This window comes from Macaca mulatta, chromosome 19 (genome assembly GCF_049350105.2).
Source record: "Macaca mulatta isolate MMU2019108-1 chromosome 19, T2T-MMU8v2.0, whole genome shotgun sequence".
Classification (NCBI taxonomy): domain Eukaryota; kingdom Metazoa; phylum Chordata; class Mammalia; order Primates; family Cercopithecidae; genus Macaca; species Macaca mulatta.
Window position 1 is genome coordinate 69,896,843 of NC_133424.1, and position 13,183 is coordinate 69,910,025.

At 46.9% G+C, this 13,183-nt stretch overlaps 1 protein-coding gene across 2 annotated transcripts in view; it reads left to right on the top strand.

The window, feature by feature from the left end:
* The window catches only part of ZNF776 (zinc finger protein 776), a 49,993-nt gene that overhangs the window by 7,073 nt on the left and 29,737 nt on the right, over window positions 1–13,183 (top strand). Inside the window, exon 2 of one of the 2 annotated variants that reach the window (XM_077980218.1) lies at window positions 2,533–3,072. The gene's annotated coding sequence lies outside the window, so the exon portion shown is untranslated. Of the gene's footprint in view, window positions 1–2,532; window positions 3,093–13,183 lie in introns of those variants that run through there. The other variant, XM_077980219.1, reaches the window with a different exon arrangement.

A 13,183-nucleotide genomic window follows, 5' to 3' on the forward strand; every position in this document is an offset into this window, starting at 1 on the left:
ACATGCTCTGAAAAATCAGCCTATCTGTGACAGCCTCACTCAGGTATCACACTTTTGAAAGGTAGCAGACGAATCACACTATCAAGCTTCTGAAAATCAACCAATGACACAACCCAGTCCAGAAAGACAACCAACACTGCACTCTAGCCTGGGCAACAGAGTGAGACTCAGTCTCAAAAAAAAAAAAAAAGTAAAAAGAAAACCCTACAATGAGATATCATCTCACCTCAGTTAAAATGGCTCATCTCCAAAAGACAGGCTATAACAAATGCTGGTGAAGATGTGGAGAAAAGGAAACCCTCATACCCTGTTGTTGGGAATGTAAATTAATACAACATTATGAGTAACAGTTTGGAGGTTCCTCAAAAAACTAAAAATAGAGCTACCATATAATCCAGCAATTTCACTACTTGATATATACCCAAAAGAAAGGAAATTTGAATATCAAGGAGTTATCTGCACTCCCATGTTTGTTGCAGCATCATTCACAGTAGCCAACATTTGGTAGCAACCTAAGTGTCCATCAACTGATGAATGGATAAAGAAAATGTGGTACATATACACAATAGAATACTATTCAGCTATGAAAAGCAATGAGATCCTCCAGTTATTTGCAACAACAAGGATGGAACTGGAGGTCATTATGTTAAGTGAAATAAGCCAGGCACAGAAACAAAACAAAACAAAACAAAAACAAACATTGCATGCTCTCACTTATTTGTGGGATATAAAAATCGAAACAGCTGGGCACAGTAACTCACGCCTGTAATCACAGCACTTTGGGAAGCTGAGGTAGGTGGATCACGAGGTCAGGAGTTCCAGACCAGCCTGGCCAACATGGTGAAACCACTTTCTACTAAAAATACAAAAAATTAACTGGGTGTGGTGGTGCTCGCCTGTAATCCCAGCTACTCAGGAGGCTGAGGTAAGAGAATCACTTGAACCCGGGAGGCAGAGGTGGGGTGAACCTAGACTGTACCACTGCACACCAGCCTGGGCAATAGAGGGAGACCCCGTCTCAAAAAAAAAAAAAAAAAAAATCAAAACAATTGACATCATGGAGATAGAGATTAGAAGATAGTTTACCAGGGGCTAGAAAGGGTAGAGTAGAGGGTAAGGATGGTTAATAAGTATTAAAAAATTAAATCGTTAGAAAGAATGAATGAGATCTACTATCTGATACCACACCAGAGTGACTATGGTCAATAATTTAATTGCACATTTTAAAATAATTAAAAGAGTATAATTGGATTGTTTGTAACACCAAGGATAAATGCTTCCGGGGATGGGAACCCAATTTTTCATGACGTAATTATTCATTGCATGCCCGTATCAAAACAGCTCATGTGTGCCATAAATACATACACCTACTATGTACCCACAAAAATTTTAAATTACATTTTTTTTAAAAAAAAGAAGAATGAAATCCTCTGCAAGTCTGGCTGCTGAAACTGCCAGCTATAATGTAAACCAGGTTTACCTAACAGCTGCTGACAAAACCTCCTGCAACTCTAAGAATACTTTTTACTCGTTGCTGTCACTTACCAATAAAAACTTGCCAGCTCCACAAGACATTAGTAGTGCCAATGACCTGTGTGTGTGTGTGTGTGTGTGTGTGTGTGTGTGTGTGTGTGTGTGTGTGACGTGGTCTCTATTGCCCAGGCTGGAGTGCAGTGGCGCGATCTCTGCTCACTGCAAGCTCCGCCTCCCAGGTTCAAGCCATTCTCCTGCCTCAGCCTCCGGAGTAGCTGGGACTACAGGCACCGGCCACCACACCTGGTTAATTTTTTGTATTTTTAGGAGAGACGGGGTTTCACCGTGTTAGCCAGGATGGTGGAAATCTCCTGACCTCGTGATCCGCCCGCCTTGGCCTCCCAAAGTGGCACCTCTCCCACTCACTCTTTCTCTTGCTCCCTCTTCAGTCATGTGAGATGCCTGCTCCCCCTTCTTTTTTTTTTTTTTTTTTTTTTGAGATGGAGTCTCACTCTGTCACCCAGGCTGGAGTGCAGTGGCGCGATCTCGGCTCACTGCAACCTCCGGCTCCCAGATTCAAGCAGTTCTCTGCCTCAGCCTCCCGAGTAGCTGGGATGACAGGCGTGGGCCACCACACCCAGCTAATTTTTGTATTTTTAGTAGAGACGGGGTTTCACTGCCTTGGTCAGGCTGGTCTTGAACTCCTGACCTCGTGATCCACCCGCCTCAGCCTCCCAAACTGCCGGGATTACAGGCGTGAGCCACCGCGCCCGGCCTCCCCCTTCTCCTAAAGCCAGGATTGTAAGCCTCCTGAGGCCTCAACAGAAGCAGATGCGAGGTCTATCCTTCCTTTACAGCCTCCAGAACTATGAGTCAATTAAACCTATTTTCTTATAAATTACCCAGGTTCAGGTATTTCTTTTAGCAACGCAAGAATGCTTAATACACTGACTCTCATGCTTTAGAATGCATGCATTTGAATTCAATAGAATGATTATTAGCTTCTGCTAACTGTAGACGCATTTTGTGTCTGAATGATCTGTTCATTTGAATTTGTAGCCTCTGGGAGCATGCTCAGTTCCAGACCCTGAAATACTATGTCTCCTAATACTTGGGTAATGAGTGCAGAAATCTGAGTCTTGCCCACTTGAGAAGGTGCAAATCCGCTGCTCGGCCTTTGGACGTGGGGAGTCATTTCCCAGCGTCCCTCGCGGTGGCGCCTAGCCTTTCCTCTAGAATCCGGTGAGAGGCCCCGCCCCGCGGTTTGTGGATCCGGGAGAGCTGTATTTCCCAGAATGACCTGCGTTGGCGGCGTTTCCGTGTACGCAGCGTAACAGCTGAGGCGGGATTTTCGGCGTCCTCTTTGAGGCCGACAGTTTGGCCTCCCTCCGGCTCCTTCACTCTATACCCGGTTCCCGAGACGGCGGAACCCTAGAGACGGGACCGAGAAGGATCGTTGTCCTCGCTGCACAGTGGCGGGGCTGAGGCTTGGCGCCGCTCCGAGTGAACCGGCCAACCCTGGGATAGGGACCGCCAAGCCCGGGTCTCCGTTGTTCCCAGAGTCCAATGGAGGCGGCCGCGCTGAGGGCCCAGGCTCAGGTGAGCGCTGCGGCCTCCTGGTCTCCCCCGCCCTCCCCACCCATATCCTAAAGCCCAGAGTGAGAGAGGCCTGCTCGCATCCCTGCCTTCCAGGCCCCAGAGTTGAGAACAGGGAGGCGATGGTGCTGGGGCCCCTGTTTTGTACACCTGGTGTGGTGGGGAGGGGGCAGAGCTTGAGAAACACAGGGAACCGCACGTGCAAAGGCTTGGAGGCACGATTGAGCTGGGAGGATTGGGGAACCTGGGCTCCTCTTTGTCCTGTGAGGACCTGTATGAGGCAGAGTTAAGCCTGGAATAGCAGAGTAACGGTTGTACCTTTGGTGTAAGGATTCTAGAAGCCGTGGAGCTTTCGAACAAAAGGAAGGCACAGTCTACGTTAGGATTTTAAGTTTTCCAAGGGCTGTTCAGGACTAGTGGGAGTGATGAGGGAGGGCATTGAAGCACTGGGTGTTTGAACCTTTGTTCAAGGTCACACAGCTGGTAAGAAGAGACACTGAGCACTGAGGCACAGTGGGTAGGCATTCAACTAGAAATCATCTGGTTCCAGGGCTAGGCAAAGACACAGGTAGGCATGAGCTCATTGAACCCCACTTGGACACATTCTTATAAGGCCTGCCTCTTCCCACAGGTTCCTGTGGCTGCAGAAGCTCTTATGGAACCAATACAGGTGAGTGGAAGGTGTCCCAGTCCCTCACTGGTCTCAACCCCCACCCACATGTTCTGAAGAACTCTCAAGTGCTATTCCCCAGGTCTTTGGGTCTGAGAACACTGGGGAAACCCGAAACCGGGGTCCTAAGCTCATGTCAGATTTTCATATAGAGGTGTTCACATTTTTTCCCAACCAGTGTAAACAGGTGTGGAGGATTACACCAGGAACTAGTACCAAGACATGCAAATGCTTAGAAGTGAAACTGCATTGGGATCAGTATAGCATGCTTGCCTGAAAATTAAAATTGCTATTCTGGAGGTTTGGGTCAGGAGAGGGAGAGGAGAGGGAGATCTTAACAGACTCCCTCTGGTGGCAGAATGGAGAACAGAGGGGGATGGAGGGAGGTCCTAGGAAGATCAGGGTGGAGGCCACTGCCATTATCCAGGTGAGGGTTAATGGACCAGAGTGTTGGTTTAGGAAAAGTAGTTAGATTCTGAATACATGTTTGAAAAGGGTGCTACTAGGTTTTCTGATTTGTACAGTGAAGTGGTAAAACAGGATTCAGGGATGACCCCAGAGTTTTCAGTCTTAGCAACTATAGGGAAGGAAGTTCCATCATCTGTGATGGAGAATATTGTGGTACGCCTATATTCACGGGGGACTTCAGGTGCTTTGTGTGGCCATAGTAAGAGTCTGAGGTGTTTCATCCACTGAGTAGAGGTATGAAGAGGGCAGCTGTACACACAGGTCTGAAAATCTCGGGGGTTCACAATAGAGACATCCATAATGTGACTACTCTGTGGACTAAGGTGCGTGAACTGTGGTCATTTAGGAGGAGCAATCTTCAAGATAATGGTGAAGCTACAGAGGAACAGGAACAGAAGAGCGGGGGATGGGGGCTGGATCTCTTACTTCAGTACCTGGGTGATGGGATTAGGATTCACAGATACAGATGAGGCACACAAGTGACCATGCAGGGAAAATGGATTGGCAGCATAGTTTGACAGGTGGCATGGAGGAAGAATGGGCATGGGATGGATCAGAGGCAAAAGAGAGAGGTATTGAGAGAAGATGACATTCAGGCCAAAGCTGGTGCTTATTCACCGCTTTATAGATGCATTTGGATTTTGTAATGACTTCAGTAGGGCCTGAGGTCACACGCATATGTGGTCATCTATGAGAGTCAGTAGTCTTCCGGTGGGTGACCAGTGCAGTTGGACTTTTAATAAGTGTTAGGTGGATAGAGGAAGGTTGTGACTGGTGAGAGGTTGGCAAGTGCAACACAGAAATGGAATAGGGCCATGGGTATCTGAAGGAACATGTGGTTCTGTGTGGCAAAGTCTCAGATGAGGAGTAGAGCCAGCCTGGGAGCAGTGGTTTACAGCTGTAATCACAGTACTTTGAGAGGCCATTGCAGGTGGATCATGAGGTCAGGAGTTTGAGACCAGCCTGACCAATGTACTGAAACCCTGTCTCTACTAAAAATACAAAACTTAGACAGGCGTGGTGGTGCGTGCCTGTAGTCCCAACTGCTTGGGGAGGCTGAGGCAGGATAATTGTTTGAACCCGGGAGGTAGAGGTTGCAGTGAGCTGTGTTCACACCGCTGCACTCCAGCCTGGGCAACAGAGTGAGACTGGACCTCAAAAAAAAAAAAAAAAAAAATCAAACACGACCAGGCACAGTCGGTCACACCTGTAATCCCTGCACTTTGGGATGCCAAGGCAGGTGGGTCACCTGAGGTCAGGAGTTCAAGACCAGCCTGGCCAACATGATGCAACCCTGTCTCTACTAAAAATACAAAAAATTAGCTGGGTGTGGTGGCACGCACGTAATCCCAAATTGCTTGAACCCGGGAGGCAGAGGTTGCAGTGAGCCAAGATCGTGCCACCGCGCTCCAGCCTGGACAACAAGAGCAAAACTCTGTCTCAAAAAAAAAAGGGAGCAGAGTCAGGCGGGGAGGACTACTTTTGGAGGCCTCATGCTCAATTTGAAACAAGCCTCCTGTCCTGCAGGCAATCCCCTGGACTTCTTTCTGGGTGTGTTAAATACATATTTGTACTGGGGCTGTCTCCTCCTACACTGTCAGCATGCACTTCACTGTCATTTCATTGTCTTTAGATTGTTGGTGTGAAACAGAGGATGAGGAGGTACCTTCTGAGCAGAGTGTTTCTGTAGAAAGACTGTCACAAGTTAGGGTTCCCACACCAAGTTCATCTTCCCAGCAGGCCCACTCCTGTGAGATGTGCGGCCCAATCTTAAAAAACATTGCTCCCCTGGCTGAGCACAAGGGAACACATCGAAGGGAGAAAATGTACATGTATTGGACATGTGAGAAACAATTCTTTTCCAATATAAATCATCAGTGTCAGAAGCAGCACATTGGAGTGAAACCCTTCAGAAGTGAGGTGAACAAAGTGTCATTAGTGAAGAGCTGCACATGCAGTGAGTCTCAGAAGCCCTCTACCTGCAGGGATGTTGGGAAGGACTTCCTGGCCAGCTCAAGATTTCTCCAGCAACTGGCCACTCATACCAGGGAAAAATCAAATAGCAGAACCTTGTGTTGGACTGCCTTTCACAGGAGAAAAATACATTACAACTGGGGAAAGATCAACAAAGCCTTCAGCTACAAACACATACTTCTTCAGCCTCAGAGAGCCCTCACTAAAGAAAGGTGTTACATGTGCAATGAATGGGGGAAGTCCTTTAGCCATAACTCTAGCCTCATTGAACACCAGAGAGTTGACACTAGAGAAAGACCTTATAAATGTGGAGAATGCGGTAAGTTCTTTAGCCAAAGCTCAACCCTCTTTCAACATCAGAGAGTTCACACTGGAGAAAGGCCTTATGAGTGCAGGGAATGTGGGAAATCCTTTAACCAAAGCTGTAGCTTCAATAACCATTGAAAAATTCACACTGGAGAAAGACCTTATGAATGCAATGAATGTGGGAAATCCTTTAGCCAAAGGTCTAACCTCATTCAGCATCAGAGAATTCACACTGGAGAAAGGCCTTATGAGTGCAGCAAATGTGGGAAATCTTTTAGCTAAAGCTCTGCACTATGGCAACACCATACTTACTGTTCACACTGGAGAAAGACCTTATGAGTGTGGTGAATGTGGAAAATTTTTCACCTACAATTCCAATCTCATAAAACACCAGAAAGTTCACACTGGATTGAAGCCTTATGAGTGCACCAAATATAGGAAATCATTTAGTCATAATTGCAGCCTCACTCTACGTCTGAGAGTTCATACTGGAGAAAGGCCTTATGACTACAATGAATGTGGGAAATCCTTTAGCCAAAGATCTGTGCTCCTTAAACACCAGAGAGTTCACACTCAATAAAGGCCCTATGAGTGCAGTGAATGTGGGAAAACGTTTAGGTGAAGGTCCAACTTCAGTGATCATTGGAGAGTTCACACTGGAGAAAGGCGTTATGAATGTGGCTAGTGTGGAAAATCTTTTAGCAGAAGCTCTGGCCTCACTCGACACCAGCGAGTTCACACTGGAATAGGGCCTTATGGGTGTGTTGAATATGAGAAAGCCATCCACCAAAGGCCTTACCTCATCACGTACCACAAAGTTCACATGAGAAAAACACCTTCGATATACTGGGAATGTGCTATTTCCTTATTCAACATCACAGCATTGTAGGAGATCCAGTAAGGGTGCCATCTGCCTGAATTGAACCTCATTCTTTCAGACATCCACATACATTCCAAGTACGTGGGAGAATTTGAGGAATTGTGTTGTGCTTTCAAATCTGCGTGGGGCTCTTGCCAGACTTTTATCACTCTTAGGATTGTAGCCCAAGCCATTTGACTTATACTAGCTGGGTGGAACACACAGTGAACATCATTGACCCACCTTAATTTGCTGTAAGGAAGTGTCTGTGTTCTCCCATTTGTTGGAGGGATTTGTGAGAAGCCTGAGCACTCACTTCTCTCTCTCTCTCTCTCTCTTTTTTTTTTTTTTTTTTTGTGACAGAGTCTTACTCTGTCACTCAGGCTGGAGTGCAGTGTCGTGATCTTGGCTCACAGCAACCTCTGCCTCCCGGGTTCAAGCAATTTTCCTGCCCCACCCTCCCGAGTAGCTGGGATTACAGGTGTGTGCCACCACGCCTGGCTAATTTTTGTGTTTTTAGTAGAGACAAGGTTTCACCATGTTGGCCAGGCTGGTCTCGAACTCCTGACTTCAGATGATCTACCCGCCTTGGCCTCCCAAAGTGCCTTGATTACAGGCGTGAGCCACCGCGCCCAGCTGCGGATTAAACTTAAAAGTGTATGGTAAACCTGGGCAATATAGTGAGACTTTGTCTCTACAAAAAAAAAAAAAAATTAAAAATTAGCCAAACATGGTGTCATGTGCCTGTAATCCCAGCTATTCAGAAGGCTGAGGTGGGAGGATTGCTTGAGCTTAGGAGGTAGAGGCTGCAGTGAGCTAAGATCATGCCAATGCACTCCAGCCTGAGTGACAGTAAGACCCTATCTCAAAAGAAAATGATGTGGTATAAATGTCCATTACATTGTGCACAGCACAAAAACATTGAAAAGAATTACGAAATATTTTTCCAATATTCAAAGCAATTATTACATACAGCAAGGAAGTCATTCACATCTTTCAAGAAAGAGCCCAGCATGGAACCCCCATCCCCACATCGGGTGCATTGAGGACCCAGGACCCACCAGCTCGTGGGACTGAGTCCTTCAAATCAAGGCTCTTAAGTGGATGGGGGTGACCTGCTGTGGCCCCAGCTTCTAGCATGACTTCCTGGAGTCAAGGTGTTTGGAAAAGCAGCCCAAAGTGGTGGTGAAATCCATCTAAAGTGAATACCTGTTGGAGACCAACAGTCAAGTTTGGGAATGGAAAGATGAACATTACTTTAAGTAGAGGGTTCAGAGAGCGCACACCCCTTACAAGGTAAGAGGTAGGGTCAGAGAAACCAACCCACAGGGAGTGTTGCTATGCTGGCTGCAGGGGGATCTCTCCCAGCCCCAGTTCCACTCTGTCCTCTACCCCTACACTAATCCAGTTCCTTGGGAGAGGAAAAGTATCTGCTAATATGTAGGGTTGTTCCTAATGTGGAAGGCCTCCACTGACCACTGGATGCTCGGAGTGGCCCACGCCCTCTGGCCAGCCAGTGTCTCTGACACTATATGGCCTCTGCAGCTTCCATCCAGCTCACAGGCTCAACAGCTGTTCTCTATTGAGCCTGGTAAAGTCTCATTCTACACAAGCTAACTTTCATTTTTCACAATAGACCTAGGCGATCTGGAGTAGATTTTTGCAGCTGTTTTTTGGAACACATTCCAGTCTCTTGCTGGAAGAATTTACAAGAGGAAACTTGGTAAACACTACAAACAAGGACTAGATTTGTCATATTTTTAATAGCCTGGATTTAAGAAAATCATGGAGAATATGTTAATAATACAGACTAAACCAGATGTGATGGCTTCTACCTGAAATCTCGGCTACTTTGGGAGGCTGCGGCAAGAGGACCACTTGGGCCCAGGAGTTTCTGACCAACCTAGGTGATACAGCAAGACCCTGTGTTAAAAAAATAATAATATAGATAAATAAGTTAAATGTGTATAATGTATGTTATGACTTTGTGCATAATACAAAGAATTTAGGGAAAAACTGAGAAAATGTTCTGCAAGCATTTCTTTTTATTTTATTATTTTTTGAGACAGAGTCTCACTCTGTTGCCCAGGTACAATGAATGGCATGATCTCGACTCACTGCAACCTCCGCCTCCCGGGTTCAAGTGATTCTCCTGCCTCAGCTTCCTGAATAGCTGGGATTACAGGCGCCTGCCACCATGCCCAGCTAATTTTTTTTTTTTTTTTTTTTTTGAGACGGAGTCTCGCTGTGTCACCCAGGCTGGAGTGCAGTGGCCGGATCTCAGCTCACTGCAAGCTCTGCCACCCGGGTTTTTACGCCATTCTCCTGCCTCAGCCTCCCAAGTAGCCGGGACTACAGGCGCCCGCCACCTCGCCCGGCTAGTTTTTTGTATTTTTTAGTAGAGACGGGGTTTCACCGTGTTAGCCAGGATGGTCTCGAACTCCTGACCTCGTGATCCGCCCGTCTCGGCCTCCCAAAGTGCTGGGATTACAGGCTTGAGCCACCGCGCCCGGCCAAATTTTTGTATTTTTAGTAGAGATGGGGTTTCACCATGCTGGTCAGTCTTCCTGGTAATACAGGGAGTTCTTCGAGATCTCATCCATGACCACCACAGTGCTATCTCTAGAAGTCTGCAGCAGCCACGGCATTACTGGGCTTGGGGTTGCTCCCTAATGCAAATACAGCTGCGGTGACCAAAAACTTAGATCACAACACTCAAGCCCCTGTGGATACCTGGAAAACCTTCCCAAGAAGGATGCGTCCAAGCAAGCCCAGGCTTGTTTGTGAAGACTACAACAGATACCTAACTCTTCAATGTCCAGACACTGATGAATGTCCATAAGCATCAAGACCATCCAGGAAAAAAAGACTTCACCAAATGAACTAAATAAGGAACCAGTGACCAATCCCAGAGAGACAATGATATGTGATCCTGCAGATATAATTCAAAATAACTGTTTTGAGGAAACTCAGTGAAATTCAAGATAACACAGAGACGGAATTTAGAAGAAATTCCATCTGTACTATCAGATAAATTTAACAAAGAGATTGAAATAATTAAAAGGATTTTCAAGGCTGGGCGTTGTGGCTCACGCGTGTAATCCCAGCACTTTGGGAGGCCAAGGCGGGTGGATCACGAGGTCAGGAGATCGAGACCATCCTGGCTAACATGGTGAAACCCCATCTCTACTAAAAATGCAAAAAATTAGCCAGGCTGGCAGCGGGTGCCTGTAGTCCCAGCTACTTGGGAGGCTGACGCAGGAGAATGGCGTGAACCTGGGAGACAGAACTTGCAGTGAGCTGAGATCGCGCCACTGCACTCCAGCCTGGGAAACTGAGCAAGACTCCGTCTCAAAAAAAAAAAAGGGGATTATGAATTCCAGAGTTGAAAAATACAGGCTGGGCGCGGTGGCTCAAGCCTGTAATCCCAGCACTTTGGGAGGCCGAGACGGGCGGATCACGAGGTCAGGAGATCGAGACCATCCTGGTTAACATGGTGAAACCCCGTCTCTACTAAAAAAAAAAAAAAAATACAAAAAACTAGCCGGGCGAGGTGGCGGACGCCTGTAGTCCCAGCTACTCGGGAGGCTGAGGCAGGAGAATGGCGTGAACCTGGGAGGTGGAGCTTGCAGTGAGCTGAGATCCGGCCACTGCACTCCAGCCTGGGTGACAGCGCGAGACTCCGTCTCAAAAAAAAAAAAAAAAAGAAAAATACAGTTGACAGGCTGGGCGCAGTGGCTCATGCCTGTAATCCCAGCACTTTGGGAGGCCAAGGCTGGCAGATTTCCTGAGGTCAGGAGTTCGAGACCAGCCTGGCCAACAAGGCAAAACCCTATCTTTACTAAAATTACGAAAATTAGCTGGGTGTGATGGCAGGCACCTGTAATCCCAGCTACTCCAGAGGCTGAGGCAGGAGAATCGCTTGAACCCAGAAGGCAGAGGTTGCAGTGAGCCAAGATCACGCCATTGCACTCTAGCAACAGAGTGAGAATCTGTCTCAAAGAAAAGAAAAGAAAAGAAAAATAGGATTGACATACTGAATAATACATCAGGGTCTTTTAATAGCATATCTGATCAAGCAGAAAAAAGAATTAGTGAGCTTGAAGTCAGGCTACTTGAAAACACATAGGAGACAAAAAAGAATAAAAAAGAATGAACCATGCCTATGCGATCTAGAAAATAGCCTCAAAAGTGCAAATTTAAGAGTAATTGGCCTTAAACAAGAGGTGGATAGAGATATAGAAGTTGAAAGTTTATTCGGAGATTTTCAAGATGGTTGGCCAGATGCAGCCAGGAGGAACATCTGCCACCAAGGGACCAGAACATTGGGAAGACTGGTGCACTCGTAGCAGATTTTCAGAGGGATGACAGGAGTGCATGGAGGGAAGACACAGATGCTGAGTTGTAGTGGGAGGAAGCTAGGACCCTGAACGTGGCTACAACTCACCACTCCCCAAGACTTGTTCCTAGCTCTCAGTGACGCCTAGGGAAGGGGTGAATTGAGCAGGCACAGAGTAACCCACTCTTGCCATTGGCCTCTGGAAACCTGCCAGCAGGAGACTTCATGACCCCAGTGGAGCACAGCCAGACAAGCCCATTCCCCAAGGCTCACCTTGCTCCCCATACACTGAGCAGTCCCATACACTAACAACATTCAAGCTGAGACCGAAATCCAGAATGCAATTTCATTCACAATAGCCACAAAAAGAGTAAAACACCTAGGAATACAGCTAACCAAAGAGGTGAATGATCTCTACAATGAGAATAACAAAACACTGCTCAAAGAAATCAGAGATGACACAAACAAATGGAAAAACATTCCATGCTCATGGATGGGAAGAATCAATATTGTCAAAATGGCCATACTGCCTAAAAAACAATTTAAAGTTCATATGAGCCGGGCGCGGTGGCTCAAGCCTGTAATCCCAGCACTTTGGGAGGCCGAGACGCGCGGATCACGAGGTCAGGAGATCGAGACCATCCTGGCGAACACGGTGAAACCCCGTCTCTACTAAAAAATACAAAAAAACTAGCCGGGCAAGGTGGCGGGCGCCTGTAGTCCCAGCTACTCCGGAGGCTGAGGCAGGAGAATGGTGTAAACCCGGGAGGCAGAGCTTGCAGTGAGCTGAGATCCAGCCACTGCACTCCAGCCTGGGCGACAGAGCCAGACTCCATCTCCAAAAAAAAAAAAAAAAAAAAAAAAGTTCATATGGTGGCAAGACGTGGTGGCTCATGCCTGTAATCCCACCACTTTGGGAGGCCAAGGTGGGCAGATCACTTGAGATCAGGAGTTCTATTGGGGGAAACCCCACCCCCGATATTCAACATGGGTTTTTTTCTATTTCCCTAAGTGTTGGCTAGTCTGAGAAATAAAGGGAAAGAGTACAAAAGAGAGAAATTTTAAAGCTGGGTGTCTGGGGGAGACATCACATCTCAGCAGGTTCCGTGATGCTCCCTGAGCCATAAAACCAGCAAGTTTTTATTAGTGATTTTCAAAAGGGAAGGGAGTGTATGAATAGGGTGTGGGTCACAGAGATCGCATGCTTCACAAGGTAATAAAATATCACAAAGCAAATAGAGGCAGGGTGAGATCACAGGAGGGGGTGAAATTAAAATTGCTAATGAAGTTTGGGGCACGCATTGTCATTGATAACATCTTATCAGGAGACAGGGTTTGAGAGCAGATAACCTGTCTGACCAAAATTTATTAGGTGGGAATTTCCTCATCCTAATAAGCCTGGGAGTGCTACAGGAGACCAGGGCTTATTTCATCCCTTTGGCTTCAACCGCAAAAGACAGCCACCCCTAAAGCGGCCATTTCAGAGGCCTGCCCTCAG